The sequence below is a fragment of the Lathyrus oleraceus genome, chromosome 3, assembly GCF_024323335.1.
Source record: "Lathyrus oleraceus cultivar Zhongwan6 chromosome 3, CAAS_Psat_ZW6_1.0, whole genome shotgun sequence".
In the NCBI taxonomy this organism is placed as follows: Eukaryota; Viridiplantae; Streptophyta; class Magnoliopsida; order Fabales; family Fabaceae; genus Lathyrus; species Lathyrus oleraceus.
In genome coordinates, this window is record NC_066581.1 from 361,088,098 (window position 1) to 361,095,257 (window position 7,160).

The 7,160-nt window shown below is 41.2% G+C and overlaps 1 pseudogene; it reads right to left on the bottom strand.

Moving 5' to 3' along the window:
• Positions 1-1,412: 1,412 nt before the first annotated feature.
• LOC127131289 (uncharacterized) lies at positions 1,413-4,158 on the bottom strand (annotated as a pseudogene).
• Positions 4,159-7,160: the final 3,002 nt, after the last annotated feature.

The window sequence follows — 7,160 nt, forward strand, 5'->3', positions numbered from 1 at the left end:
TCATCTAACCGAGACACCTGTTCAGCCATTTGGTCCCATTCTCCCATGTTCCAAGCAGCATTAGCAGCCATTGGTGCTATTTCAAGACGAGTTACTGCATCAGTTGGGGTCCAATATTCCTTACATAGATCACTTAACTCTTCCCATCGAGCTAATGCAGCAAGAAATTCAGCAGGAAAGTTACTGGAAAACAATTGAAGAATCCATCCCCATGTATATAGCAAGAAATTCCAAAACGACAGTCGGCAATGCAAAGGCCTCCAAAAGCTAACCTCTAAAACAAACTTGCAGCTCCAACAGCGAAACAGAAATACGAACTTCCAAAATACAGCAAGCAAACACCACCAAAAGTTGCAGAGCAAACAGCAGCGGCATGACGTCTACACGATGCAAATGCGGCTAACACCGTTGCAAGACAAAGCTGCCATTGAAAGAACCAGCTGAGACATGCCAAAACTACAGTAGAAACAGCAGTAGCAGCACCTCAACTTATTTCCATGCTTTAAAGAACCAATAGTGGCCTCATGTGCTTGCCGTTGAGCCCGAACTTTTGCTCAAATATCTGCAGATCTGATATCCGCTTTATTGCCATCATCAAGTTGTCGAAAATACGAAGATTCCTTTGACGGAATAGACCCCGACAGATAATTGTGAGAAAGTACCAGACATTGTAATTCACTTAGTTCCACCAACTTGTCAGGAATAGAGCCATTGAGTTGATTGTTTCTCCCAACATATGCCTCAACAACAGTCATCTGATTTAAGGTTAATGTTCCTGTCTTATCACTACAGATTGTAGTAGCAGAGCCCGTAGTTCCGCAGGCTGACAGTCTTCGTACCAAGGCTTTATCTGCCATCATTTTCCGCATTGCATATGTCAAGGTTAATGTAACAGCCAAAGGTAGGCCTTCAGGCACTGTAACAACTACAATTGTGATTGCAATGGTAAAAAATTTGATGACATAAAACTTTGCATTTGAATAATTCTCAAACAGATCTTCTCCAGTACTTATCGATCTTTTCATGCATGGGTTTAGTAAGGTCGCTAATGAAGGGATCCTCATGCATAACAGCACGAGCAAGATCCAAATGTAATTTCCAAATTTCATGAAAGAATGTAATAGCAGTGGGATAAGTTGTTGTCATAAGAATGTTTGCTGCATCATAAAGGGGTTTCAAGTATGCGCAAAGGGTCTCAACAAGCTTCCAATCTTGAACATAATGGGTTCCTTTGTAATCAGGATCCGAAGTGTCTAAGCAAGAAAACACTTCCTGCAGTTCAGAAGCTGCAACCAACATTTGATATGTTGTATTCCATTTGGTTTGGTCATCAATAAAAAGGCTCCTTTCACTAGGTACCTGAAGGTGCTGCTTAAGATCCATGAATTTTTCCTCATGTGATTCTGAAGTCTTCACATATTCACACTTTCCCGGATTTTATTAACAATGCCATGTGCTGAGCCTAACAAATCATATGCAACATTGCTTAAAGTACGGGAGATGCAACTTCCAATTAGCAACTGGCCATTGAAGATAAGTGGATTCTTCACAGAGAGTAGAGGTCTGAGATTCTCAATGGCGACTTCAGTCAGTGGCTGATTACAAGTAATAGCAAATAACCTTCCCTCCAAATTCCGATCAGAAATGCAGACAGATACAGCCTGGCTGAGAGCAGAGTCAGAATCAGGGTATGGTTCCATCACAACATTGAGAATTCTCCTCTGCAACTTCCAATCGCTATCAACAAAATGTCCTGTGATAAACACATACCCTACAGATTGACTTGAGGTCCACACGTCCAGCGTCAGGCCAAAACGTCCATGTTGAACTGAGGTTGCAGGTTTTGAACAAATGCAACGAATCCTGGATGCTCAACCATGTGAAGGGGGTAATCATGCATAATGATCATCCTAGCAATCTCTTGACGGCAACGATCTTGGTCAAAAATTATGTAGGGAGAACCCCTAGTTCCATAGCGTCGCTTTGATGTACTGTTAGCATTGCCATCACCAGTTCTCGTAATCCTACTCGAGTTGGTGCTTTGACCATGATTCAGAGGTGTGCATTCAGTAGAAGCTGGGAGATCCAAATCATTGATGCTCAGGCTCTTACGACGGTATCAAACCAATGATCCACCATTAGTAAGTACAGGAATCACAGTATTACAAGCAGCTAATGTAAGAAAAAAAACTCATGAGCAGTTATTCTTTCATCTCTATTTGAGTTTCTATGCAACATGCTCATTAGTTTGGGATCAACTGCAATTTCAGATTTGAGTTTCCATCTCCGTTTCGGAATAATAGCTGTTGCTGAACTATTATCAGTAGTAACCAAGGAGCTCCCATGTATAAAGATTCACATGTCGTAGTTGTCCCGGCATATGGAAATGTGTCCAAACTGATGTCCATCAGAGAATATGCTTACATATGATCATGGTTAAGTAGAATAAGGGGCAGAAGATCAACTCGTAGTGGTTCCAGTCCCAATTGTTCTAGGGTTGAAAGAAACCTCTGTCTCACACCATCACAGCAAAATGGTTTACATTTTACCACAAGGCGAGAATTTGGAATTGCACACAGTATCCTTGCCCAAGTCTTCAATACTGTAGGAGTAATCTTGGCAGGATTGTTAAAACTACCAAATTTAATAAAACCATTGGAAAGAGCGGGAGTCGGACACACATGACCGGTCTCGGGGAAAGGTGTGTAACAAAGGAAGCAATTTGGTAATCAGACTAACTCTTCAACATGCTTCTGCTTTGTTTCAGGAGGGTCTGCCAGTGAATCAAATATCCTGTAATCAATTGCAGGCAATCCTGTTTCAGGAGTATTTCTTGTTTGCTGTAATGTGGGAACAAATGGTTGGCAGAAGTGATTATGCCGATTGCGCCCAACATCCAGATGCAATCTGTCTGTCGCGGGATTGCTGCGACTGAGATGCCAACGACTTCGAGGCATTTTGTTGCAATTGTTGCTGCATTGAAACCTTTGGTTGTTGCAACATGTGTGCAGAATGATGGCTTGTTGTTCTTGAAATGATTTACAAAGCGTGAGACCGAGAGCTCTAGCCTTGAGTTTCAAAGATTTCAAGCGGCGTATGACATCATCCAGAAGCTGGATTGGGTCCTTAATATTTTTCACATAAAGAGTAATTTTTCTTTTTTCAGGAATTCCTCCACCTGGCTTTAACTCAGGGTTGTGGTAACCGCAAGCATCGCATGTAGATGCCATAACAATTACTTCTTGAAAATACGGAATATTAGTGACAACATTCGAGTTTCACACTTAGAGGTACAAGTTCCACAAGTTGACGGGAAAGTCATCACCTCTTCTGGCGCACTATATCGAAATAAGGCATTTGCGATTCCTGCACTATTACTTTGTGCAATAGCTCGTTGACCAGCGACTCCCCCAACTGACCCATGGGGTTGTCTACTCGTTCTCATAGAAGCCGTTGCTTCTCCACTTTCCAGCACTTCATCACGAGTTCCTTCATCCTGTGTAGAATATCCCAACAATACTTGTTGCTCAGGTGTTCGGTCATAAAACTCGATAGTGAGATGATGGATCAGATGATGGTGCAAAAGGATTTTCGATGTGACTGTTTCCAGCAGGATCATCAATAATACACGTGAAAGAAGATTCTGCTATGGAACAGGCTCGCAACTTCACCAGGAACTAATCTATTGCATCAACTGTCTCTAGAGCAACTTTTCTGCGTTCCTCTTGAAGGGCCTGAAGTTCATCAACAGCTCGCATTAATATCCCTTCAACCGTTGACAGACTACCATGTTGTGTCTCTGGTGGAATCTCAAATTCAAGTTTGGGTATCTTAACGGTAGCAGATTCTAATTTTAACACTTGTCGATTGAACATCTTTTGTTCACCCGCTGGAATTTCTAACGAGTAACAACAACCATGTGGTTGAGTCTCCCCAGCAAACTGCACTTCATGGTTCCTCTCACCACAATGAGGACATTCAAAAACCAACAATAAAATCTTCCTGAAATTGAAGTAAATAAAATCTTGTAGTTCCGTTTTGATGACAGCGCATGCAGAGGCTTTCGATGGCGTGAAGAGGTGCATTACCGGCTTCAGCAGAAACAGCTTCAACCATGGATCCAACATCCACAATTTGATCTTTATTGTTCGCTTGCATTGATGAGAATACTTTTGTGCATAGCAATCTAGTACCCAGGTATAATAAATGACATCACCACGATGTTTTGCTGCCTCAAATTTAAACCCCTTGCTGTCTGCTGCAACACAATGGGTGACTGAGTTATTCAAATTCATTGAGAAAGTGCCGCCATTCTCAGCAACTAATTCGTGGAAGGACTCGAGAGAATGAGATGGAGGGACATTGACAAAAATAGAACATCATATTTGAAAACATTAAGGAACCTCCCTTAATACTAGAAACATCTGTTTGACTTAAATGAGAAGGAACAATTAACACATTTTTCTTTTCTCCCTTTATAGAGGATTTCATGTGTTTTTGTGTTTACTGCCCATCTTGTTCCCGTATTTTGTATCCCTCTGTGTGGTACCATTGCTAGATTGCACCAATTTTATACATGATTGTACATCAAGGCACTCATGCCAAGCCTTGAGAACAAAGTTAAATACCAAAGTATCTGGTTTCAACACAATCGCCTGTTGCGTTTTTTTTAAAACCAATGTAGGTGATGCCATTTGCATTCAAAATATGATTTGAAGAATAACACAACTGAACAATAACTTGATTCAATAATTGAACCTCAAGGTAACCATAGAGTCTTAAAATCATGAAATGTTTCAAATGCTGCTTTTGATTGATGATTCCTCCAAGCAAATTTAAGTCTTCCCAGTAGAATTTCTTGGGCGGAACGTTCCCATGATAATCTCTCACAGTGGTCAGAGCTCAAAGTTGAAAACTTTCTGCAAAGAGATATTCCATTGGTGGAACCATACATGCCTTTGAAGAATGGTTTGCAAAGGTGAGGGCTTTCTGAGAAAGGGGTTTGTAATAGAATATATTTGGAGAAAAGAAACACCATGCCACCATGCCTCTGATGCTTGAGGTTTTCGGAGATTGGAAGTTATTATTTATTTATTTTTTGGGGACCAAAATCAGGGTATGACAAATGGCAGCTGAGTGTTGATCATCCTCATGAATGAACCCTCCACTGCGGAAAATTGGTTGCATAACCTTGACATTGGCGTTGAATGGCCCTTGCTGAATTCCCAACCCTGCTTTGTTCTTGTTCTCAACAAATTCCACAACACAATCCCACTTATCGGTGATGCCATCCTGAATAGCCTCTTGTGCATCCTTTAAAGAAGACATAGGTGCCCCAGCTTTCTTCAATTCATCAGCAATGGGCAAAGCTTGGAACAAAGTTCCAACTTCCTCCTCAGCATCAACATAAGTGAAGGATGACAAATGGCTTACCAATAATGCCTTCTCTCCACCAACAATGACAAGCTTGTCGTTCTTCACAAATTTCAGCTTCTGGTGTATAGTAGACGTCACAGCTCCAGTTTTATGAATCGATAGCCTTCCCAACAAGCAGATGTAGGTCGGGTGAATATCCATCACTTGAGAAGTAATTTGGAAATCACTCGTCAAACGCTTTAACAACCACGCCGCTATACCTCATCAGGGCGCCCTGATAAGAAAGTCTTTCTAGAGTTGATTTTGGTAACACATTCAATGATGAACCTGTGTCAACCAAAACATTGGACAAAGCATCCTCCTTGCAATTCATCAAAATATGGAGTGCCAAATTGTGATTCTTGCCTTCCTTAGGAAGTTCTTCGTCACAGAAGCTCAAATTGTTACAAGAAGTGATGTTGGCAACAATATGGTCAAACTGACCCACAATAACATCGTGTTTCACATAAGCTTGTTCCAACACTTTTTACAATGCTTCTCTGTGTGCCTCAAAACTCATTAGCAATGACAGCACATAGATTTTTGACGGCATTTGAAGCAGCTGCTCTATAATGTTAAATTCACTCATCTTAATCAGGCATAACACCTCATCATCATCGTTAGTATTCAACTTGTTGGATTCACCAGACTGATACATTGGAGCTCTAATTGGATCAACTGCAGGAATCTCTGCCTTCTTTCCCATTGATACGTCTTCCACAGCCTTTGGAATTATCGGACTAAACACACGACCACTATGGGTCACCTTCGCTATATCCATAATATTCACCACTGAATCTTCTACTGGAATAGGAACCTCTTGACCATTCTCTATCATGGTGGCATTATATTGGTATGGCACAGCTTTATCGGATGAGTAGGGGACAGGGCCTGCTAACCGTATAACCAACGACGATACCGATTTGTTGACATTACTGTTGTTGTTGCTATCAAATTGAATAACTACCCGCTCAGGGGTCTTGAATACTAGCACTATCATATTCATATCATTGTCCCCATCCCGGGACTGGTAGACTTGGATAAGACCTTCATCCATTAACCTCTGAATATCCCTCTTGACAATCACACATCCGCGAGGGTTCACACTGCAAATCACACAAATATCGTGATCATACTCATAGTCACTTACTAAAAATATATATATATAAATCTCCACTAAATATCTTCTGATGTAACAGACATCATAAACTTTGAATTCTCTGGGACAACTATCCACCATATTCACTGAGGCGTTACCAAGAGGAGGCAACATATTTGCTTTGACGTTCGGCGCTATATCCTCAAAGGACACCATACCACTCTTGACTAGCTTCTTAACTTCATACTACAAGGGATAATAGTCCTCTATATCATGACCAGGGGCTCCCTGGTGAAAAGCACAATAAAGATCAGGTTTGAACCACCATGGTAGTGGCTCAGGAATTTGCGGAGGATTTCTCGGCTGGATACGATTCTTGATTACCAAGGATGGATACAGCTCTACATATGTCATAGGAATAGAGTCAAAAGATACCTTCTTCATATCGAAGTTTTGCTGATGATTGTTGTTGTTGTTGTTGGTTCGTTGTTGCGGTTGTTGTTGATGTTGTTGTTGAATTGAAACTGATTGATTGGTTGAATTGTTGGAAAAAACTGGAATTACTGATGATGCCTGGTGTTGATGCTGACGCGATTGGGAATTTTTCCTCACATGAGGCCCCCTCTTCCTCCTTGCTAATACTCTG